The sequence below is a fragment of the Diabrotica virgifera genome, chromosome 1, assembly GCF_917563875.1.
Source record: "Diabrotica virgifera virgifera chromosome 1, PGI_DIABVI_V3a".
Classification (NCBI taxonomy): Eukaryota; Metazoa; Arthropoda; class Insecta; order Coleoptera; family Chrysomelidae; genus Diabrotica; species Diabrotica virgifera.
The window spans coordinates 13,856,146-13,882,746 of NC_065443.1; the positions used below are offsets into that span (position 1 = coordinate 13,856,146).

Consider the following 26,601-nt stretch of genomic DNA (forward strand, 5'->3'; position numbering starts at 1 on the left):
AGCTTTAAAAACTTTAAAAAATGATGACTCCATAACAATCCTACCAGCGGATAAAGGAAATGCAACTGTAATAATGGATAAAGTACAATATGAGGACAAAATTACAGATCTAATTACACATGGACCTTATACCAAATTAACGAAGGATCCAACGAAGACACTAGAAAACAAAATCTATAGAACTTTATTCAAATTTAAAAATGACCTAACGTACTATCAAAGAAAATTAATGACACCTCATTACAGTAAGACACCACATTTTTATGGAGTACCGAAAATTCACAAAGCAAATATTCCACTTAGACCTATTTGTAGTACCATCAATTCTCCTTGTAGTGAACTATCAAAATTTTTAGTAAATATTATAAAACCATTTGCAAATAATAATGACACATTTATAAAAAATACACAACATTTTTTAAACAAATTATCAAATATTGAATTTAATCCAAATAATATTTTAGTAAGTTTTGACATACACAGTTTATTTACAAATGTGCCATTAGATAAAACTTTAAACATAATCAAAACGAAATTAAAAAATGATAATACATTAACAACTAGGACAAGACTAAATGTATCAGCTATAATGGAGTTATTGACATTATGTACTAATAATACCTATTTTCAACTAAATAATGAATTCTATAAACAAAATTTTGGTCTCGCAATGGGCTCTTCTTTATCTCCATTATTGGCTAATATATTTATGGAGGATTTCGAAACTAATATCATTTCTAAACAAAATTTAAAACCCACAGTATGGTGGAGATATGTAGATGATGTGTTTTCCATATGGCCTCATAGATCGGAATTGTTGGATACGTTCCTGAATATTATAAACGATCAAGAAGAGACAATAAAGTTTACAATGGAAAAGGAATACAATAACACCCTACCTTTCCTCGATGTTTTGGTCTCAAAGAAGGATATTGGATATGAGACTCAAGTGTATAGAAAACCAACACACACCAACAGATATCTCAATTACAAATCAAATCATAACATCAACGTTAAAAAGGGAATCATTAAATCCTTATATGATAGAGCCAAAATTACTTGTTCTAACGAAAATTCATTTTTAGAAGAAAAACAATTGTTAACATCTGTTTTATTAAAAAATGATTATCCCATATCGTTTATAAATAAGGAATTGTCAAGATTGGATCGAATGGAACAGAACAACTTAGAACGGGATCCTACAACATTCACAAGAAATAATACGAGGAAAATATCAATACCATATGTAAAAGGACTATCCGAGAAACTTAAAACAATAGGAAATAAATTCAACATATCAACGATATTCAAAACAACAAACACATTGAGATCTATTCTATCTAAAACTAAACCTAACCTAACAGTGAACAAGAAAGAACAAAGAATTGTATTTATAAAATACCTTGTGAATGCGAACAATGTTATATAGGTGAAACGTCAAGACCATTAGACGTTAGAGTAAATGAACATCAGTCTTATATAAAAAATAGAGAATTTGATAGATTTCAAATATGTCAACACGCATGGGATAATTAACACAGAGTTCAGTGGAGAGATTCAAGTATAGTCCTAAAAGAAGCAGATAGTAAAAAGAGAAAAATCAAAGAAGCGGCTCTAATTATGATAAATGAAACCAATTGTGTCGCAAATTCCTCGGTAGAATGCAGTAGGATGTGGTTACCCATATTAAAGGAGGAAGTCAATAGAAAGAAAATACCACAATTAGTAAATCAGTAACATATCGAGTTAGTACATATTTAGTATTTTAGTATTATTTAAAATTTGAAATATCAAGTCAGAATTTGGTATTAGTTTTGAGAGTAAACTAAATGTAAACCCAAATACTTACGATGTCGGGATAGTATCACGAGGTTTTTCCTGGTTATCCCTCGTGATTTACTATGGAATCTCTAACGCGAGAATTGCAGTGCCACCGTTGCATTTGGTTGTCTTTTTAAAGACAGATCACATGCTATGATTTTTTTGTGGCGGATATTCTTGAGTTGGGATTGATTTCATGTAATCCAATGAACTATCTTTTAGTAAAGTCGTCCCAGGAACGCAACTCATAAATATGGCAATATCATTTTAAAGTAGTCTACTTTAAAATGTATAATACGTGTCTGAATTGCCGATATAAATAAGTCAGATTAAATAAATTATTAGAAGAATTTTTTACTAAGCAACAACATTTTTGTTTATTTAGTATTATTTTGTATTTTGACAACGACATCCGACTTGGGCGTCGAAACGTTAATAAAATCATTTTTAGGTAAAATTGTGGCATATTTCCCATTTGAATATACTTGATTATAAAAATGCCACAAGAAAATAGCTTCAGAACAACATAAATAAAAAGAAAACAGTTATGCTAAAATACTCCGGTCAAATTTGACACTACCTCATTGAGTAAGTGCGGAATTGTCTATTCAGTAATAAATAATAATTTCCTTCCATACTCCCCGCCTTGAACAGCTCCAAGACCGTTCAAACACAAGTCACCTAAGTTAATTAGGAGCACTAGAAACAAGTCTCAGCTAATGGTAATGGACAAATTTTAGTTATTCCTCGTTTATGAAGTCCTTGAGCGGTTTTAACAGTTACCACTCGAATTTCACCATCATCACCATGGTGAACAGACACTTCCTAACTGCCACTGACAAGTGGGCAAATTGTCAGATTTTAAGAGCACTAAAGATCCAACTTGAATGGTGGAGGTACTGCTTCTCCATTTATGACGTTGTTGGAGATCATTCAGGTAAATATTTGACCATTGCTTCCAAAAGTCTTGCAACAATTTCTGAATCAGTTGGAATCTGGACAATTGGTTTATTTTTATCTCTCCTTGAAACGTATGATCAGGGACAGCGGTCATCGGTCTTCCGATTAAAAAATGTGAGGGAGTTAAAGGAGTGTAATCATTAGGATCAGATGATAGAGCATATAAAGGACGTGAATTCAAAGTGCCTTCAATCTGCGATTAAAAATGTACAGAATTCTTCATATGTTAGAATTGTTTGACCAATAATACGAGATAAATGATATTTTACTCCCTGTATATTACTTTCCCATAATCCCCCGAAATTTGGAGTATTAGGAGGAATGAAATGCCATATAATATTCTGAGCTGCGCAAGAGGTGACAATTTCATCCTGTAATTTTCTATTGAAATCATACAAAATTTTTAGTTCATTTTGGCACCTACAAACTTGTACTGTTATCTGAATACAGATGCCGGAGTTTACGGCGTCTAAAAACAAATCTTCGAAGGCCTGCCATGAAAGCTTCAGATGTCAAAGAACTAATTAATTCTAAATGTAGGTACTGCTTTCGTGGCGAAGCAAATAAATAAACATATGTACGCTTTATACGTTTTACATCCGCGACCTTTCCTATCCTTTAATAACTGGCCCTGCGTAATCTAATCCAGTTATGAAAAAAGGTTGTGATATATTAACACGATGTACTGGCAAATCAGCCATAATCGTAGAACCGGGTTTGGGTTTACACTAATAGCATCTAATGCAATTCCTTACAACTGTTTTAGCTAGGGACATCCCCGCAATTATCCAAAATTTTTGACGAACTGTCGCTAACAAGAGTTGTGGACCTGCATGCTGAAGTTGCACATGCTCATGTCTCAATATTAGTGAGTGCTTAAAATATGAATCTTATCTAATAGTAAGAGATGTTTCCCATCATAATTCCTAGATTTTCCAAGACGTTCTCCTACTCTCAATAATCCAGTTTCATCTAGAAAAGGCCTTAAAGGTAATAATCTACTCTTTTATAGAAACTAATGCCTTAGATTTCTTTCTCATTTCAGGAAGGTTTGATATATCAAGTAAATCATAAAACTTAGTTTTATCAAAATCTGTTGATAAAAATTGAGGGCCATTAAACCATAGCTTATAGTGAGCTAATTGGTTTGGCAAAATTCTTCTACTACCAATATCTGCAGGATTCTCAGAAGAGCTAACATAATTCCAATTTTCAATTATAGTACATCTTTGAATTTCTGCAACACGGTTTCCAACAAAATCTTGAAGGGTTTGCTGGTTCATTATTGAGCCAATGCAAAACAATTTGTGAATCACACCAATAATATGGAGTGTAGGTACTGAAAAGTAACAGAATCTGAAACAGCTTTCATAAGTTGGACCAATAATAAGTTACCACCCAATTCTAATCGAGGAATAGTCAATATTTTGACTGGGACGACTTTAGTCTTAGCACATAACAAGTGAACATTTATAGAACCTTGTGAATCAATGCATCGAGCATCGAGCATAAATTGTTGCACAATATGCATATTGTGAAGCATCACTTAATCCCTGTAATTCAATTATTTTAGGTTTGTTATTCAGAAGGCACCGGGGAATTCTTAAATCGTCTAAGTGACATAATTTAGACTGGAACTTTTTCCATTTATCACACAAATCAGAGGGTACTTCGGTACCAAAGAGATTGAATCATAATTTTTACTAGGATTATACAACAACTGGATAAACCTAAGGGATCATTAATTTTTGCGATTGCGGAAAGCATTGTGCGCTTCGTTATTTTTGATAAAAGATCAGGGTTTTCAACATGAAAACTGAAAATACCTAACTTACTACACCATTGAATACCAAGAGTTTTAATACACTCATGATCTCCTAAATTAAGTACTTTTAAAGGGTCGGAATTATCTTTAAAGTGATCTAATACCGATTGGCTGTTTGAAGACAATTTCCTTAAATTAAAACAAGCTGACTTCAACATTTTAATCACTTCATCACATTTTTTAATAGATTCAGCCTCACTTGAAAATCCAGTAGTCAGATCGTCAACATAAAAATATCTCAGAATAATTGCACTTGCTTCAGAAACTTGATTTTATGTTACGGTTTTTAAATTATAAATTGAAATTGGCTGAAAAGGACTATTCCTCAGACAATTTTTTGCATTCTTCTGTCATCGGGATGAACAAGTATCATGTATCATCCTATACATTTTGCTGATGTCGGAAACAATAACAACTGCATGTTGTCTAAATCTAATCAAAATACTCCAAATATTATTTTGAATTGCTGGTCCTGAATATTGGATATCATTTAATGACTTCCCATTATTCGATGGGGCAGAACCATTAAAAACAACACGGAGTTTGGTTGTCAGGCTTTCATTTTTGATAACACCATGATGTGGTAAAAAATAATTAGGTTCTGTGGTGCTTTCCGCATCTATATTATAATCAATTGACATGTGATCTAAATCTGAATATTCTTTCATGAAATTTAAATAACCATTTTTAAGTTCGAGACATTTCTTAAATCTATCCTCTAAATACAATAATCTTTTAACAGCTAATTGTTTAGAATCGCCTAGGACAGAAGGATGTTCCTTCCAGGGAATTTTAACAATAAACTGACCAGTTTCTGATCGAGAAAATGAATCTTTAAAATGATTTTCAACATAAACATCATCCTTTGAATAAGAAATATGAGGCTTTGGTTCTTCAACAGACCAAAATTTCTCTAATTGTAAATCATCACTACTAAATCTTTGTGAAAAATGAGATCTAATATGATTTTTTGTTGGATATGGAACTTTACCAACCCCAATATAACCAAAAACAGTATTTTGGAGGGAGGGTAAATTTTTTCCAAGATCTATGCACCCATATAACATTATATCCCAAAACAAACTAGCATCAAGTAACATATCTACCTTACTGCTTACATTAAATGAATCATCTGCCAAAGTTATATTAGGGGGCATTGAGAGATTTGAGACATTAAAAGTATAAGTTGGCAAATTCTCAGTAATCTGTTGCACCACTATGCAATGTAAATTTGACCTAAAATTATTTAATATAGAACCAATTTTTAATTGACATTTTTTATTTAAAGATGAAACAGAATTATTGATTCCTGAAAAACAAATATTTGTTCTATTTGTGTCTAAATCGAGTTTACTTAGAAAATCCTCTGTAAAATAAAACATGATTGGCTCCCTTAATCTAGGATTACCCGTGCGATATGAGTATTTCCATATCTATCATATACTCTAACTTTAGCAGTACTCAACATTACATAATCATTATTCGAACAATTATTTTTTAAAACAATCTCATTTCTATTAACATTATTTTCTGGAGTATTAGCTGACAACTTAACTTTATTTGGTTCATTCTCTAAATCATTATTCGGGTTGAAATTAATTGAACTGTAGTCTTTAACATGAATATCAGATGGTTTATTTTCATGTAAAAGAGAACTGTGTTTGGATTTACATATCTTACAACCGAACGATTTACATTGTTTGTAGGAATGTCCAATACATAAACAATTTCTATATAAATTTCTTGTTTTATTTTATCCCATCTTTGGGCTACTGAAAGTTTAAGAAATTCTTCACATATGTAAATCAAATGATTTTGTTTGCAAAAATTACAGATTTTTGTTCTGCCTGTATTGGTTAGCAGAGATCTAGATCGCTTATCTTTGTATTCGGTTTTATAATCCGGTTTTGTCACATTGCTTAACTCTATCGTTTCCAAAAATCTGCACGATTCTTCAAGAATTCAAGAAATTCGTTTAAACTTGTCAACTAATTATCTTCTTTTCTTTTTCCCATTCACGAGAACTGAATTTATCCTACTTACCACTTACCAAATAAATCATAATTGCATCCCAATGTTCAGTCGATAGTTGAAGTGATTTTAAAGCGAATAAATGCTTTTTAACCGAATCTATGCAGATTCCGCAGATTCTTTATTTAAATTTTCAATCTCAAAAAGAGCTTTTAAATGATTGTTGACTAACACCCGAGAGTTGTAAAATCTGTTGCACAGAGTCTGCCATACAGAATTGTAATTTTGTGCAGAAAAATCTAAACTTTGTATAATTTTCAATGCATCATCTTTTAAACTCGCACGTAAATAATGATATTTTTAAATACCTGCCAATATTTTAATATGTATTATGAATTAACCCCTCAAAAGTATTTTTAAAAATCCACTTCAAATAGTCTCCATCAAAGACAGGTAACTGTATATGAGGTAATTTGACACCTTCTAATCCACTATATTCATGGCTTATATCTAACCTTTTCGACTCTGAACTGGATGAATCGGAACATTTTCTTTTTAAAATCGTTCTTGCTCTAAACAAAGTTTTTGAAAATGTAGTATCTAATCGTTGTCTTTTCGCATACTCTTGTTGAATATCTTGATCCTGACAATTTAATTCAATTTGGATTTCATCAAATTCAGTAAACAAACTTTCAGTTCTTTCCGTATTCAATTCTATCTGTGAAAACTGGTCTTCGCTTAAATCATTAATCGTGATATCTCTAATCGACTCTATAAATTCAATAAAATTGTTTAATCTTTGTTCAAAATTGACGAAAATCAGAAGATTTCTTAGGCATTTTTAGCTTTATATTAACCAAAATACGTAACAAATAAAATTATTTAATTGTACGAATTCAATAATCAATCAAGTAATAAAAGTCAAATCTAAATCTGTCTTTTATCTAATAATCAAACTAAGCCTAATATTGGCTATGGTTCTATAATAATTTATATTTAAATAAATCCGATAATAATAGCAATATTTACTATAAATATAATAATCAGAATAGATAAGAATAGATCAGAATCAGATATAGATAATAATCAGAAATCGTATAGCATTCCACAAATTAACACTCCAAATCACCCCAAATACATATGTACATACACACAAAGGTGACAAATCAATCTAATAAATAATTATTTTTTTAGCTAAATAAAATTATGTTGTTATAAATCAATTATTCAACGCGCAAAATCAAAATTTTTAATTCAACCCCAAAATTCTCAAAGAATCTAATAATTTATTGGCACTTTGTTCAAAGGAAATAAGTATGAAGGATAAATAAATAAAATCAAGAAAATAAATGGAAAATCCTCACATTTAATTCAATCGGTAGAGCGGATCCAATCTCGCTGAATCATTAATTCTTCATAAATCAATAATCTTCATATCCATCTGGATCTATTAGACCATTGTCTCACTCATCGGGATCGATCGGACCAAATTTTATGGACAACTTGGATAGAATGGACTGTAATATATTAAACACTTCTTGTATTTAGCTAAAAAAATTAATTACAATTGCTAAAATTAAAATTATAATACTGACAATCAATCTGACAAATATATTGTGTATTTTTCTATGCTTGTTTTTTTTTTGGTCATTGAGTAAGTGCGGAATTGTCTATTCAGTAATAAATAATAATTTTCTTCCATATATGTATTTTCAATTATTAATGTAACAAAACTTTTATTGGGCTTGCTCAAATTGATAAATTAGCTCAGGGTTTAACGTCATCCAATCACAGAAATGCGAAACCAATACACAGAGGAAGCTCATGGATAAATAAAATTCAAATGTACATAAAATATAACCGTATGTAAAAAAAATTTAATGATAGAATAAAATGTAAAACAAACAGTCTATGAAACGATTATGTAAGTAAATGTAAAGAAAGGTATGAAAAATACCGCAAATTATTTTAAAATAGAAGGTTGCCCAGTATAGATAGATATAATAATGAATTATAACTGGTAAAAGAAATTAATTTAAAAAAATTTTGAAATTGTTTATGTAAAAGTTGATGTCAAATTACACTGGAGTCTTTATGTAGACGTCGATGAAGCCAAAAAAACCGAAATCCTCGCAACTGAGAAAATTGATAGAGAGAAATATAGATCTGAATACCTTGGTACAACTGCTACCATTTCTCACTGAATTTAATTTTAACTTTAAAAATTTACTTTGTACTGTTTTTACGGATGCCTATAAGGCTTTGATTAACGAAGACCGACACTTTTTACTTTTTTTACAACACAAACTTCTCCTTTCAGCTATCGGGAATACACTGCCTTTCTCTTTCTTTGCCAAAAACTGTCTTGGCTCAACATCCCCTTCCATCAATCACGTACCTTCATTTCAATTGGTCAAAACAAATATCTCTCCCCCTTCCTTTCAAAGCCTTCAACTTTTAATCGTAAGTACTTTAACATTTTCTAGGAAATCGAAATTTTCGACATCTTCCAAATATTTCTTGTACCTCCGATAACAATCTTTTCAAAAACGTTTTTCGTATACTTTTGCCTTCACCCACAAATTGTTCCTAGAAGCACATCAAATTTACCCGCACTAATACTATAAACCTTTCCATGAACATTATCGATAAGATTATAAATATGTGTCCAAGCATCATATAATTATTTTATAATTATTGTTAAAAGAGAAACTTAGTAAATATTGGGTAATTCCAATATGTACCTATTTTAACATGTTGAATGCAAAAATTACATATTTTATAAATGAACTACTATAACGTATTACAAAATGATAAAATTGATGCATAAAAATTATTATACAATTAGATAGTTAGATTTTCTTCTTCTCCTTCTCTGCCTTTATTTATTTACAATATATATTGTTGTTCCAATCCCTATGTAATGGAAGAATTTTGTAATCGATTTTTAACTCATATAAATCAAAGAAAATGTAAAAAATTGTATAAAATTAATGAAACATATTTCGAAAGAATAATAATTGTGATATACCTTAGTATAGCTAATTTCATATTAACTTAATAAAATATGAATTTTTAGTAGGTATATCAACCCAACAAAATATGAAAATGCTAACTAAAGTAAACTAAAGAGAAAAAATTAAAAAAAGGGAACACCCGGTTTGAACCTGGGACCTCTCGATCTGCAGTCGAATGCTCTACCAGTGAAGCCATATTCGCTATGGTCACAATAGACTACAAGATTTCCCGGAGATAGTGACAAAGACCAAGTGAAGTATACAAAAACGTTTTTTAAAAATGTGTTAGTCAAGGCTTTAAAGAAACTGTGGAAGATAACAGATCTGAAAATACCGAAAATTCCATGTAATTAACTGGAAAATTGAATACGCAGTGAAGGCATTAGAGGAAAATATATAATTTTTACATTTCCTCCTATGTAATGACGTCTAATTAACAAATTACAATGATTTAAGTGAAGTTAGTGTTATAATTTTCAAAACAATGGAAAACTTTGAATTACTTTGATAAAGCTTTGTTTATTAATGGAAAATTCTACTGTTGAAACAATACAATGACCTGATAAGTATTACTAATCTGCTCAATGGAATAGAATATACTAGAATGTTACAGGAATATAAAAATGGATCAAATCGGGAGCTTAGTTTGGAAATTGAGGTATTACCATCATTAGCGGTTTTGAGTCCGCTACTGAACATAGGCACTTACAAATTTTTCCTTTGATTCCAACCTTGAGTACGCTGAATCCAGTTGTGCTCGATGCGCTTGGTGTCGTTCGAGCACCTTGCTAGAGGACGTTCTCGATTACGATAAGCATCGTGGCTAGGCCTCCATTATAAAATATTTTGCTCCATCTTCCATCTTTGAAGCAAACAACACATCCCGCCTAGTTCCATTTCGACGTTGTAATTATTTTAACTGCGTCTGTAACACCAGTTTTTCTCTTTTTTAAACTCTTGTCCGTGAGGGATATATTCAACATTGACCTCTCCATTATTCTCTGTTTCTGTTTCTGCTCCATACCTTAGAACTGAGAGCTGAGAGTACACATAGATCAAAAACCTTCCTTTTCAAGCACTAATCTTTCTCGGAACCTCTTTGTTTGTGACGTGTTCTCTCACGATCTTTTCAGAATTCTTCTGTACACCCACAGCTCGAATGATTCGATTCCGGTTTTTTCATTGATCCCGCATTCAAGATCCAAGCTTCCATTCCATAAAACAAAGTAGAGAAAACGTTGCATCTAGCTAACCTAACTCTTAGTTCCAACTTCGAATCTCTTGTGCAAAGCGCTTTTCTCATTTTGTTCAAATTGGCTCTACTAGCCTTTTCTATTCTGATATTTACACACTTGGTCAATTTACGTGCCATTGGTTGAGATGTTTTTGGCCAGTACACGGTTGGTCATTTGTTGTATTTTGGGAAAGTTAATTTTAAGGCTAACTCGTATACAAGAGCTCTGAAGGTCTTGAAGAAGTTGGCAGGCGTGATCTACCAGGTCTTCAATAAGGAAACTGTGGCATATTCTGGAACTAAAGACATCTCGTTCCACAAAAACGCGTTTAATTATTAAAGAACTGCTAAAATCAGTGTATACTTTAAATGGACTTCAAATTTCGAAATTAATACCGCATCGTCGGCATATCGGATGTTATTTACAATTCTCCCGTTGGCTTGTGCTTGTGATTCGTCCAGAGCTCATGCTCGTATCTCATCTGAGTACAGGTTGAATAATAACGGCGAGAGTATACAACCTTGTTTAACTCCTCTTTGGATTTTTCGGTCTCAGTGTCGCCTATCTCCGTTCTAATAAATGCATTTTGGTTCCAATAGAGTTCACTCACGTATTATGTTTATATCATGGGTATAGATTTTCTTTTTTTGTAAACATTCAATTAGTTTTTCGTGTTTAACTTTATCAAAGGCCGTTCTATAATCTATGAAACACAAATATGCATCTTTATATTGATCTGATAATTTGTTTAGTTTTAGAAGTAAAGTACTATAAATATAATTACTCCCGTATACAACAGTCGCATCTACCAGTAATATGAAGCTTACTGTTTACAATTTAAATGCAGTAGCATGTATGAATTACATGTGATAAGTGACAGGCCCTCATTTTATAAACATACAATTGGCCGTGTCTCTGAAAGATACTAAATCTTAAAAAAAACTTTTACAAGAAAACTATTATGTGTTTAAAGTATGGAGATAAGCGTAAAATAAATGTGGGACAATAGTTTATTTGAATGACATTTAATCTGATGTCGACTTGATAGGTGTAATTATCTGAAATAAAAGTTGTTTTTAAAAGGAGACAATTGTCCATTTATGACGATATCAGCTATTATTATTAAAATAATCTTAAAGACTTTGAAAATTATTTGATTCCGGTCTACATAGCTATAGAAAGAAGACTGAAGGTTTTTAATAATATGCCTCTCTTTTTCTCATCCCCTTATGTGTACCAATGTAGAATTTCAGTGCTCTTTGTCCGTTTCTCTTGAACAACGATGGAGAAATTAATAAATATATGCAATCGACTGTAGGTCCGCGGAAAAATAATTTATTGGAAGCTCAAAATTAGTAGGTACACCTAAGCCAAATTTGGTATATCGATGATTAACGTAGTACATACATATTTTATGTACACTTAACCAAACTATATGGAATCAATTGAAACAGACTGTATGACTTGTACACACTTCTAAAAAAGGTCAAACCGGCAAACAGGTGTATGTTCTCAAAGAAATTGAAAGTGTGTAAAAAATTTTTAATAATCAGCTAAGTACTTTCAACACATAACGTGCCATCATCAGAGCTTCCTAAAAGGACATTTAAGATAAGAGATTTTTTATAAACAAAAGATTGAAAAAACTTACGTCCTCTTATAAATCCTTCATAGAAGAGTAATTGTTAAAATTCACATGATAAATCATGGATACTGGGCAAAAGCCACAGATATCGGGTATAAAACCCTTAAAATTAAAAGTCTATCACATCTAAATTCTTTTTTAGTTTAAAATTACAACATGGCTGCGTCAAACCATTGTGAGTTCACGTGAACAGCTGAGCGCTGCCATTCATTCAAATGATAAAGAAGGAACCACTAATTGATGCGCCCTCTATATTGGTATGTAAATAAAAATTAAAAATTAATTAAATTGAAAATGGCTAAAAGGCCATGTGTTGGTTAAATTAATTCTAAGTGAAGATACTAAATTTTTTTTTAAAGTTAAATTTTCAAAATTACAAATATTAATATTGAAGTGAAATGTTAACGTGTATGTAAGTTATCAAAATTCTTTTAAAAAACAAACCGTTATGGTTTGACCAAGTGTGGAAGAAGTTAGATGAAAACAAACCAAGGAGAAGTCTCATTTGTCAAGTTCAGAGTTCGAAAGCTGTTATTTTATAAAATTAACAAATTTACCAATAGATTAAGTCAAATCTCAAATATTCTACTTATATGTAATCAATGAAAGAAAACTCAAGAATACCGAAAAAGTAATGTTCAAAATACCTACAGCAATTGTTGGGTATAGTCATAGTGTATACTAAACCAAAATTATTAAAGAAATTTCTTAAAGATAGGATCAAATTTACAATTTAATTGAATCTGAGTGTTAACACAGTTTTGAGGATTTCTTTTCAATTCTCTACTTATTTCTAGATCTTCTAGTAGATTCATTTTAGTATAGTTATTATTTGGTATGCTATGTAGGATCCTACTATCTCTTTGGGGACTAAAGCTGTGTTTCGATGCACGTCATCATTTGCATGCATCGAAACACAGCTTTAGTCCCCAAAGAGATAGTAGGATCCTACATAGCATACCAAATAATAACTATACTAAAATGAATCTACTAGAAGATCTAGAAATAAGTAGAGAATTGAAAAGAAATCCTCAAAACTGTGTTAACACTCAGATTCAATTAAATTGTAAAATTGATCCTATCTTTAAGAAATTTCTTTAATAATTTTGGTTTAGTATACACTATACCCAACAATTGCTGTAGGTATTTTGAACATTACTTTTTCGGTATTCTTGAGTTTTCTTTCATTGATTACATATAAGTAGAATATTTGAGATTTGACTTAATCTATTGGTAAATTTGTTAATTTTATAAAACAACAGCTTTCGAACTCTGAACTTGACAAATGAGACTTCTCCTTGGTTTGTTTTCATCTAACTTCTTCCACACTTGGTCAAACCATAACGGTTTGTTTTTTAAAAGAATTTTGATAACTTACATACACGTTAACATTTCACTTCAATATTAATATTTGTAATTTTGAAAATTTAACTTTAAAAAAAATTTAGTATCTTCACTTAGAATTAATTTAACCAACACATGGCCTTTTAGCCATTTTCAATTTAATTAATTTTTAATTTTTATTTACATACCAATATAGAGGGCGCATCAATTAGTGGTTCCTTCTTTATCATTTGAATGAATGACAGCGCTCAGCTGTTCACGTGAACTCACAATGGTTTGACGCAGCCATGTTGTAATTTTAAACTAAAAAAGAATTTAGATGTGATAAACTTTTAATTTTAAGGGTTTTATACCCGATATCTGTGGCTTTTGCCCAGTATCCATGATTTATCATGTGAATTTTAACAATTACTCTTCTATGAAGGATTTATAAGAGGACGTAACTTTTTTCAATCTTTTGTTTATAAAAAATCTCTTATCTTAAATGTCCTTTTAGGAAGCTCTGATGATGGCACGTTATGTGTTGAAAGTACTTAGCTGATTATTAAAATTTTTTTACACACATTCAATTTCTTTGAGAACATACACCTGTTTGCCGGTTTGACCTTTTTTATATGGAATCATCTGATATTTTTTATTATTTTAAGCGAATTAATGCGAAATTAAATTTTCTTCCATCGCATCTATCAGGAGCCTAAGTACAGGTCATAAAACTAAATCAACATACCTGCGAGCTATTAAAGTTGGTTGGATGAAAATTAAAGGATTTTTTACCGATCATAATTCCTCCCCAGAACATGACCCTTTCTTGCTTGGCTGTTTCCGTTTTTGCTTGTCTTCCTCGCCCTCTAAGTACACGAATTTATTCATCATCTGATTTTACACATCCTACTTTCGTTTGAAAATATCACACTTTTCCAATTTTGGTGTTCTAGTTTTGGTGTTGAAGAGACACCAATTTACGTGATCTATCTTGTGCTGCCTGGTTAACTCGCGATCCCGTAACCTCCTCCTGTTATAAATATGGTCCTTGACACGGCAACTCTTCTTCTTATCGTTTCAACTAAAATATTTACACCTATAGCTTCCAAAAGCTTCAGGTTTCAAATATACCTATAGTGATTCCATATAAGTTTGGTTGAGTATACACTTTGTAGACTCTATAGTTTAACATAAACGTGATCAAGTGTCACTTAATTTTTGCGATTTAACTTTGCAATTCACGAATCTGCACATTTTATTTTAAAAAATTCATAACTTTTATGAGAAAGACACTGAAAGTCTAAAACAGTTTTCATAGTCTTCACAATGATGAGAAATATATGCTGTAAAAATTTCAGAAAAAAATATTAAAACGGAATATAGTCGAGGAAATGAAGCATTTTGGCTCGCAATTTTTTCGTCCAGCATGGATTTACTTGAAATTTTCACAGAAGGTGGGGAATAGTCCAAGGATCATTTTCTATATCATGCCGCTGTACGCTAAAACCTTGGGGGTGGTTGCCACCCCATCTCGGGGGCGGGAATTTTTTATTACATTTTAACTATGTGAATCGATGTAAAAAGTAATTCTAAGAAAAAAATGTTTTTTACATTTTCTTCGTAAAACTAATATTTTTCGAGTTATTTGCGCTTGAAAGTAACAGTTTTGCGATGAAAAAATTGACTTTTTTAGAGGGTTTTTTGAGAATACCTCGAAAAATATGCATTTAATCAAAAAAACTGTAGATATTAAAATTGTATCTTTTAGTAACACAAACCAAATTATTTTTCTGTAATATCGCTAAGACGAATACAAACCGAGATACGGCATGTTAAAAGTTAGCTTTTTTCGTCAAATGCATAATTTGAAATATTCAAAGTAAAATAACGGAAAAACTTTGCATTTTTCGAGGAAAACTTAAATAATCTTTTTTCAAGTATACAGTAAGGCCTTAAAAAAATAATAAAAAGTTTCTAATCTGAAAAGTAAGTGACTTATGATCAAAAAAATATCGGTACCTGCTATTCTCTATGAAAAAATCAGTGAAAACAACAACTTAACTACCCTCCTGATTAAAAATTGGTCTTCACCTTTCTGTATTTCCTTTTATATTTGTATTATCAATACACTCAGGAAGTTTGACCTATTTAAAAGGCCTTATTTTAGAAAAATTGGAGTTTAAAGAAAAATTAATTTTTTGGAATTTCCCATTTTTCACCTTTTACTTCAAAATATCTCCGAAAATACTGGAGATACGAAAAAAATGACAGACCACTAAATTGTAGCTTCTTTAATAGCTAAAATTCTCTTGTACATAGATTTTCATTACAGTGAACAGTTAGCGAGATATAGCTGTTTAAAACCTCTATTTACGAGCAAACACCCCCTTATTCGAGCCCTTTAAACCCACCCTAATTAAAAACGGAGGGATCTTACGGAATTTAGCTTACACAGTCTTATAACTCTTCAAAAATCCTACAAAATCATTTTTGAAAAAACTTTTCACCGCCAAAAATGAAGGAGCTATGTTTATAAAACGAATATTTTTTTCGAAAAATTCGGATAGTCCGCTTATGGATAATTTTCAATGTATGTATAATACCACAGAACCGGTTCGTATACTGGAAGATGACTAAAAAACTATTTGTATTTGTACACATTTGTAAATTCGTATTTTTGTGTAAATAGATGTTTTTGTAATTCTTTAATTCTACTTTTTTTCTGTATAGACCTATTAAAATATCTACTTATAAAAACTGTAATGTTATTAAGGGTGGTTTTTAAGGGTTGAAATATTATGATATTATATCCTAAAATATAAAACAATCATTATTTAACAAATCAAAACCAAATTTTACCCATATTAAAGTTTACAATGTTTTAATATAATTTTTGAAAATAAGGGTAGTTTACACCTCTAAAAATAATCAACGCCCTTAAGCATGATATAGAATATGAAGTACAGGGTGAGATGATCCTAATACCAAATTTTTATGTAAATCGATGCAAGCCGAAATTATTCTTTTAGGATAAGTAAATTTTTTATATATATAGCTCCAACAAGGGTGGTTTTAAGGGTTGAAATATTATGATAGTATATCTTAAAGCATAAAACGCGTACAACGGCTCAATATAGAAAATGAACTAGAGGGTGAAATGAGCCTAATCCCAAATTTTTGTAAAAATCTATGCTGGACGAAAAAATTGCGAGGTTTTGCCATTTTTTCAGCTTCATTTCCTCGACTAATAGAGTTGTAGCGAGAGTTATAATGTACAAAATTCGATAAGTGTTTTTCCTATAATTTGTACTTTACCATATTTGCTTATAGTCTAAGAGATGGGAGCGGATTTTGTGCGTGATACGTAATATGGAAAAACTATACGGGGATATGTTAAATTAGTTGTGTACATGACTTTCTCCAACAGCCGGAAACCAGAGTGGGGAACGAGGGTAGTTATTTAAAGGGTCAAAGTCGCGGTTTTTATTATTTTTTTTGTGACGCTAATGATCGAGATAGTGCACCAAAATTTGGCAGTAAGTAGGTCATGACGTAACTAAGTAAAACCTCCAGGGGCGGAACGCTGCTTGGGGTACAAAGGGGTGGTAGGCAGGGTTGAGATAGTGCACCAAAATATGGGAATAAGTAGATCATGACATTACTAAGTAAAATCTCCAGGGGCGTAACGCTGCGTAGGGGACAAATGTCGTGCTGCTTCACAAAAAAAATAATACAAACTGCGAATTTGACCCCTTAAAACTGCTCTCATCTCCAACTCTAGTTTCCGCCCCTAGATATGTTGCTTAGTTACGTCATGATCTACTTGCTCCCAAATTTTGGTTCACTATCTCGATCACGAACGTCACAAAAAATCCCTTATAATTTTAATATTCACCCCACTCCTTGGTCGGCCACGCAGCCTTCCGCCCCTGGAGATTTTACTTAGTTACGTCATAACCTACTTATTAGCAAATTTTAGTGTACTATCTCGATCATGAGCGTCACAAAAAAAATAATAAAAACCGCAATTTTGATCCCTTATAACTACCCTCGTCCCCCACTATGGTTTTCGGCTCTGGGGATTTTACTTAGTTATGTCATGGTATACTTATTCCCAAATTTTGGTTCACTATCTTGATCACGAACGTCACAAAAAATCCCTTATAATTTATATATTCACCCCTGCCCATACCCCTTTGTCGGTCCGCCCCTGGAGATTTTACTTAGATACGTCATGAGCTACTTATTACCAAATTTTGGTGCATTATCTCGATTATGAGCGTCACAAAAAAAAATAAAAACCGCGACTTTGGCCCCTCATAACTTCCCTCATCCCCAACTCTGGTTTCCGGCTCTGGGTATTTTACTTAGTTATGTCATTACTTAGTTATGTCATGATCTACTTATTCCCAAATTTTGGTGCACTATCTCAATCACGAACGTCGCAAAAAACCCCTTATATTTTTTATATTCATCCCTACCCCCACCCCTTTGTTGGCCTAGGAGCGTTCCGCCCCTAGAGATTTTACTTATTTACGTCATGACCTACCTATTCCCAAATTTTGGTGCACTATCTCTATCATTAGCGTCACAAAAAAAAAATAATAAAATCCGCGACTTTGACCCCTTATAAGTACCCTCGTCCCCACTCTGGTTTCCGGCCGTTGGGGAAAGTCATGTACACAACTAATTCAACATATCCCCGTATATATCCCCGTAAATATTTCCAAATTATGCTATTTTGCTTTAGCATATTTAGCTTAATGAGATTTATATTGTCTGTAATCATATGAAATAACTATAAAACCAAATCAGAGGCATTGCTGAAGTGTCCTTCACTTTTTAATCACTAGTATTAAGTAGTTTTGTGAATAAAAGTTTTAAAAAAACAAGCTTTTCCATTTTCGAAAACAAAATTGGCGCCAGGAGCGTTAGCTGAGTAGAAGAACTGTTATCGCTTTTGGTCTTAACCAATTAACCTGGACGTCTAGAACTTGAAGAAATATACCTCTGAACACCACAAGGTAAGTGTTGAGCAAATATTTCCTTTCGTTTCCCATTTTTTTTACATTTTACCCAAGTGAATTTTTATTTAAATCATAGTCGAGAAATTGTTTTATGTTTTAAAAGTTTTATTTTGGTCAAAAGGTAAATTTTTCTAAATAAAACGGGATAATTCCCGAAGGTTGGCTGTATACCATCTAGTTAAATAAAATTAACATGAAGTAAAACTCCCTATAGACCAGGGCGGATCTGTAAAAATATTAGTACATTTGGACGTTGAGAGTTGACTCAATTTTTTTGCAGATATTGCTTAAAAATAACTCAAATAATAATATTTGAGTTATCCTCCCTCTCAAAAAGGTCCGGAACATTGTTTAAATAATCAAAATGTCAAAAAATGAAGGAAAAATTCGATTTTTTTCTTGGTTTTTTGATGATAACTTTAAAAGTATTCATTTCCGAGAAAAGTTGTACTGACATAAAAGTTGCATAATTAAATTTCCTATAATATAGAATTGGTTAAAAATTTAAAAAATAGTCACCCTTGTTGAAAAATAGCAATAATTGCGAAAAAACTATACAAAAACAAGTATTCGCATTTTACGTTTTTTCAACCATTTATGCTACACTTAGGACCTTCATATTTCACCCAGAAAAACATTATGATACAGTAAAATAATACTGTAAATTTCATTAAGATCGGTTCAATAGATTTTGCAAAATAAATTTTGCAATCCAGCTTTCGCAAAAAAAATTCGTTTTTTAATATTGTTACAGGACTGAAAATAAAGCAGATAGCAAGTTGAATTTTTTTTGCGTATAAAAGTGTACTGTACCTTTTATTTGAAATTTGCAAAATTAAAATCGATTAACTGCCACGGCGTCAGGAATTTTTTTAATTAAACATTAATTATTGGTGCTAAGCGCAGGACAGCGGATAGTTTGCTCTGATTGGGCATTTCAATGACCCTTGATAATGATTGATACATTTTAATTTTTATTACATTTCGATATAAATAAATAAATTTGTTTATTGCAAAATAAAAACACATACTCTATCCTTTGAAATAACACTTTTTTTAGCAAAAACTTTCTTTGTTTATATATTTTAACTTAGAGAATAAAAGTTTATTATTTTTAAACATATGCAATTGTTTAAACAATATTTCACAAACAATAATAAAATTAGTTTGATTTTTGTGGAATTAAAATATTAAAATACAACAAAATATAGAGTAAGAAAATAATATATTAAATAAAGATTAGAAGGAATTTTGATGGAAATCAACTTGTGTGAATCGAACACCGCTGTCCTGCACGCAGCACCAAAAACTAATGTTTATTTAAAAAATTTCCTGACGCCGTGGTAATTATTCGATTTTAATTTTGCAAATTGAAAATGAAAGGTACAGTACACTTTTATAAGCAAAAAAAAATTCAACTTACTATCTGCTTTATTTTCAGTCCTGCAACATTTAAAAAAAATGAATTTTTTTTGCGAGAGCTGGATTGCAAAATTTATTTTGCAAAATCTATTAAACCGATCTTAATGAAATTTACAGTGTTGTTTTACTATATCATATAGTTTTTCTGGGTAAAATATGAAGGTCCTAAGTGTAGCATAAATGGTCGAAAAACGTAAAATGCGAATACTTGTTTTTGTATGGTTTTTTTCGCAAGTATTGCTATTTTGCAACAAGGGTGACTATTTTTTAAACTTTTAACCACTTTTATATTATAGTAAATTTAATTACGCAACTTTTATGTCAGTACAACTTTTCTCAGAAATGAACAGTTTTAAAGTTATATTCAAAAAAACCAATAAAAAAATCGAATTTTTCCTTCATATTTTGACATTTTGATTATTTAAACAATGTTCCGGACCATTTTGAGTGGGAGGATAACTCAAATATTATTATTTGAGATATTTTTAAGCAATTTCTGCAAAAAATTTGAGTCACCTCTCAACGTCCATCTCAAAACAGATGAGCCCTACTAGTGTAGTTGGTATATTTAATAAAAATTCTAAAGAAATTTTAAAAATCCAAAAGGCTTACGTTCAATACGTTTTCGGACTTATCAGTCCATCATCAGTGAACTCCCTGTCCTTTAGAGCACCATGTTGCTGGAAATAATCCATTGGCATCCACTTTAAGCCAAACTATTTTATACTTTTTACTATGTAGTTGGAACATATAACTTAACCAGTGTTTGTCATTGTGGCTATTGTGCAAGGACAATGAGTTCACTGATGATGGACTGATAAGTCCGAAAATGTTTGAACGTAATCATTTTGGATTTTTAAAAATTTTAAATTTTTATTAAAATATATGTACAAACTACACCAGGGAGTGTTTTACTTCACGTTAGATTTTAAATTTTTCTATATTAATAGAAAACGAATTTCCTTAATCCATATTTTTAAAGTTTTATTTAGGTAAAAAGGTAAATTTTTCTATATTAATAGAAAACGAATTTCCTTAATCAATATTTTTACAGTTTTATTTTGGTAAAAAGGTACATTTTTCTATATTAATAGAAAACGAATTTACTTAATCCATATATTTTTAAAGTTTTATTTTGGTAAAAAGGTAAATTTTTCTATATTAATAGAAAACGAATTTCCTATATATTTTTCATTATTTTATTTCCTCCGCAAAAGGACTATTATATATACATACTTAATTTTCTATGAGCATAAACCATTTAACTGGTTCTTTAAATAAATTAAAAATTAATTCTGAAATAGCTACAATCGCAGCTGCTAAAGAGATCGCAAATACCATTCGTCCGTTCTATGGGAGAAGCGAGCATTTGGAGTCATTTTAAATGTTACAGACAAATTTGCTAACAGGTATGGAAATACCCAGGACAATAGCCTAAGCGAATTTTTTTCGCGGCTATATGCTCCAAAATTGTTGACGACGCTGGTGACTTTTTATTATGCCGCCTCGATCTAAACACTTGGTCCCAAATAAAAACTGCTCTCCGCGAAAAATTCGGAGACTAAAGTCGATAGATATGTATTACAATAACAATTCATATATTTAAACAAAAATAGAAATGAACCAATGAATGAATTTTTAGACAGGTTAAAACTGCTTAAAATGCGACTTAATTTAAAAATAAATTCCGATCCTAATATCGATCAAGCCACCAAGCTTGTCTTGATTTAGCAGAATGAAGTAACAGCTATAACTGGTTTAATATCCAATTCTCACTCCGAATTAAGAACTCTCCTTCTATTGAAAAATCCACGAACTATTGAAGACGCTACATCCTTAGTTATAAATCATTCTCTCTTCGAACAACAAGTAAATGTGAAACATCTCAATCATCCTAATCCTAAGCCCCCACAAAAATATAATCCACAAAATAATTTTTCTTCTAGACCCCAACAATCTAATAATTCCGTTAGGACCCCAAACTATTTACCAATGGGTTTTCAACACACCTACCCAAATCAAGTGTCGAACTTTCCTAACATTCAAAGAAATTCATTTCCAAGTCAACCAATAAATATTCAGCCCCGACCAGTTCCACTGGTGGTGGGTTTTAAAACGTAATTATTGTACATTTTTTGACATACAACTAGGAATTTAATATTCACCATTTCACCATATGAGCCGTCATATTACCCGTATGCGCGCCAATGGTGAAAATTAATTTCTTACTTGTATGTCAAAAAATGTACAATAACTACGTCTTAAACCCACCAAATTTCATTTGCATATCTCAACCGGTTTTAAAGCAATAAATAAATCTTCAGTTTGTAAGAAAAATTTCAACACTCTCTATCTCAGAAACGAAGCATTTGCGGACATACCGTTTATAAAGCAAACTGTCATTATTTTTTCATGGAGAATTACCCCTTAAAGCTTGCCATGCTTATTTAAAAACACCCTGTATTGATGAAAAACATGGCTAGTTGTTAAAATACCTAACTTTTTTATGGTCTAATGAAGCGAATGAATCAAAAAAAATGTTAAGAAAACATGAGGCTATAGTTTGGATTTTAATTTCAGTATTTTATGAATGCCAGAATATTCCACAGGGTGATGCGAACTTTGAGAAAAAAACACAGTTTGATTGGTACACCCGGTATACAATGGTTAGTAACAATACTCTTACAGTGATATTGTTAAAGAATAAGGCTAAAATATATTAAATAATTACTTAAATCGGACAACAGGTTCAAGAAATTCGAGACATCAAAACAGACCCATTTTTAAGGTGTCCGGGTAATTTTGCACCCCAGTGTATTAACACTTTCAAAAATCAAATTATTATTTCTAGCAGCCATACAAATACTGAAAACAAAAATCATAAAGTAAAAGTAAAAGTAAAGTTTCTGAGCTTCACCGATGAGGCATAAGTATGCTGAAATAGCTATATGGAGATGGTGGTCCAACTCTGAATCAAATATAAACAAAACCTGCCTTGATCTTTTTTATCAAAAATCATAAAGTAATAAGAGAGATTATTTCATTCAAAGCAGATTCTGACCAATAGAAAGCTACAGAAATGAAAATTAAGGTGATAATTTTTGATAATATCTCATCGTCAAGTATATTACGTCAGATGCCCTTCGTTGCTACAAAAAAATACATTCAGTGACACCAATGACAATTAATGTTTTAAAAGTTATAAAAGTGATGACTTTCAACCGTCAAATATTTATAACAACTGTGTGTTTAATTGTACTAATTTCTACTTACATAAATAAATTACAATAAAATTTTTGTTTTGAGCAGTTTTATTCATGAAATAATCGCAACAAATTGCACTCGATCTCTAAAATTATTATCGAATTTTTGCCCTCGTGACACTTTGACATAATTTCACTCCCCTTCTGGTCGTGAAATTAAAACGGTCAAAGTGTCACTCGGGAAAAATTCGATAATTTTAGAGCTTTTGTGCAATTACTACTGAAAATTTTCGAGAAAAATCGAATAACACCAATCCGTCCCAGAATCTGATAATGAACCTATTATCACAGATTTCATGAAAGAATATTTTATTCCAAAACAAACCTATTGTTTCCTTTTCAAAAATAAGTTTTTAGAACCAATAATCATTCATCATCATCATCATCATCATTCTCTTTGCCTTATCCCTATGCGGGGTCGGCTTCCCTAATTGCATTTCTCCACACAATTCTATCTTGGGCCATATCAATGTTAATCCCCTTTACCAACATGTCCTGCCTTATCGTCTCCCCCCAGGTCTTCTTTGGTCTTCCTCTCCTACTCCTTCCAGGAATCTGCACTTCAGCTATTCTTCGTATTGGGTGGTTAACGTCTCGACGTTGAACATGACCAAACCATCTTAACCTATGCTCTCTCATTTTGGCATCAATTGGTGCCACACCTAGACTTCCCCTAATATACTCATTTCTAATTTTATCCTTCTTTGTCACTCCACTCATCCATCTAAGCATTCTCATTTCCGCCACATGCATTCGCTGTTCCTCTTTCTTTTTCACTGCCCAACATTCAGTTCCGTACATCATAGCTGGTCTTATGGCTGTAGGACCAGCTATGATGTACGGAACTGAATGTTGGGCAGTGAAAAAGAAAGAGGAACAGCGAATGCATGTGGCGGAAATGAGAATGCTTAGATGGATGAGTGGAGTGACAAAGAACCAATAATCATTACCAGAATTATTTCAAAAATAACGCATTTACTCTATTCAAAAAAGACACGATCCTTACGGATGTTACAGACGAAACCGAAAGAAAAGAAAAGCTAAAATTATGTCATTAAACTAAAACTAGTCATAGAGGCATAAAAGAGAATATAAACGCCATTAAGCGAATATTCTACTGGATCTGATTAGAACAAGATGTTAGAGAATATCTACTCATGTGAGATATGCCAGATTGCAACGCCTCGCCGCTCGTGCGCGGACGCTACGTTGCTACACCGGCTGTCGGATGACAACAAAGGCGTAGCCCGCTATGCTCTACTGGAGATGGGGGGGGGGGGGGTTCGTTGAGACTTCTCTTTTAACCTGAAATAGATATTAACTGGGCGCCAGCCAAGTTTGCCCCACGGCCCACGCATAAAGTAGACTGCAACTCCAAACCTACCAAATTGTTGCAGTACCAATCATGTGGTGTATGGAACAAATGAAATTAAGCGATACCTCACGTAAAAATTATCTATTAATAATAAGTAAATAAGTAATAAATAAATTTAGTGGGTAAACATGCAATAATTAACAAAAAAATAATAAACTGAATCATAATAATACCATAATATTGAACAACCACAACGATAACCTACAAAGTAACTAGATGCGCCAAAGCAAATAGGGCTTCTAGCCCTCAAAATTTAACCGAAAATTATAAGCGTCGCATGAGCTCAGGCGCAACCGCTGAAAAACAAAAAAAAAACAGTATAACAAACCGAAAACACACTAGGTACTATTCACAAATAAACTAAAATTAATAAAGGCTAATGAACATAAACGCATAAAAAAATAAATTAATCAAAATCCTTATCTTAATTCTGTAGTGAGGTATCCAACGATGTATCCAATTCCCATGAGAAGAATAACCAGTAACATATCAACGACGTAAACAAACGATTTCAAACACAACAAAACTAAATACTGAAATAAGAAATCGGAAGTACTTAATTGGAAGTAAACGTAAATAATCGGAATAAATGGAACTAAACGGAAACCCTAAAAGAGAAAAATAGTATTAGAATATCTACTTCTATTTACACTATCATATTCTATAAAACTAAATCTAAAATTACTAAGTTAACCTGAACTGTCAAAATGACGTCTACTACTACAGTAACTAATAAATTAACAAAAATAAAAACTAAAAACTGACTGAAATGACGTCAAAGAAATAATTCTATTTTAGTAGCAATGTCAAATAAGAAAAAAAAATGAAAACTGTAAATTAATGTAGATTTCTTCAAAATGACGTCAGAGCAACGATTCAAATTCTATATCAATCAATAAATAAGAAAACAATAGAAGATCTTATACTAACCTTTGGCCAGAAGGGTTTTCCAGGGGGTACATATAAAAAAACTTTTCTAATTCCCACAGAGTATTTCCAACAATAACTAGGTACTATCTACCCCTATCTATTTTGTGGTTTAAGGCCTAATAACTGCAATAGAAAAATAACAACTCTCAGAGAAACGAATAAATAAAAAGCTCGGAAAACAAAAATGCACGTATTTCAGTGCTTAAGGAATCGAATTAAACATACCTGATGTTCTCTTTCTTCAGAATGGTTTCAGGAATCGTTACGGCGTATCTAGAATGGTGCTTTGAAAATAGGTCCCGTATCTTACGGTGTGAACTTGACAACTAGACAAAATGTACCTACAGCAACACTACAATATGCCAAGTTCAATTGACAAAAGTTCAGGCCGAAATCCCCAATGAGGGTGATCTATCCAAGATCAATTGCCTGCAAACTTATGTTTCAAGTAGCACCCCAATTTTAGAATTCGACGACTGTCAAAGTGACGTACCGTAACGTATCCATGACAACCCTTGCCAAATTCAAAGTCTGGTATCTATTCGATTATTTATTTAAGAAAATAGGAGAAATGTGGGAAACGATATGAAAGAGTGGAATAATCTTATTAATAAAAATAATATATAGATGATTGAATTTTTAAAACGTAACAAGATGACAAAATACGAAAGACACCCTACGGAATTAGTATTCAAACCTACACCTATAGGTTGCGAATCGTTTGACCATATACGTGGGCAGTCCTATAAGTACTAAGCCTACAAAAGAAAAAGGACAATTTTGG

At 31.7% G+C, this 26,601-nt stretch overlaps 1 protein-coding gene across 1 annotated transcript in view; it reads left to right on the forward strand.

Moving 5' to 3' along the window:
• The window catches only part of LOC114343226 (zinc finger protein ush), a 512,519-nt gene that overhangs the window by 293,330 nt on the left and 192,588 nt on the right, over nt 1–26,601 (forward strand). The window lies entirely within an intron of this gene.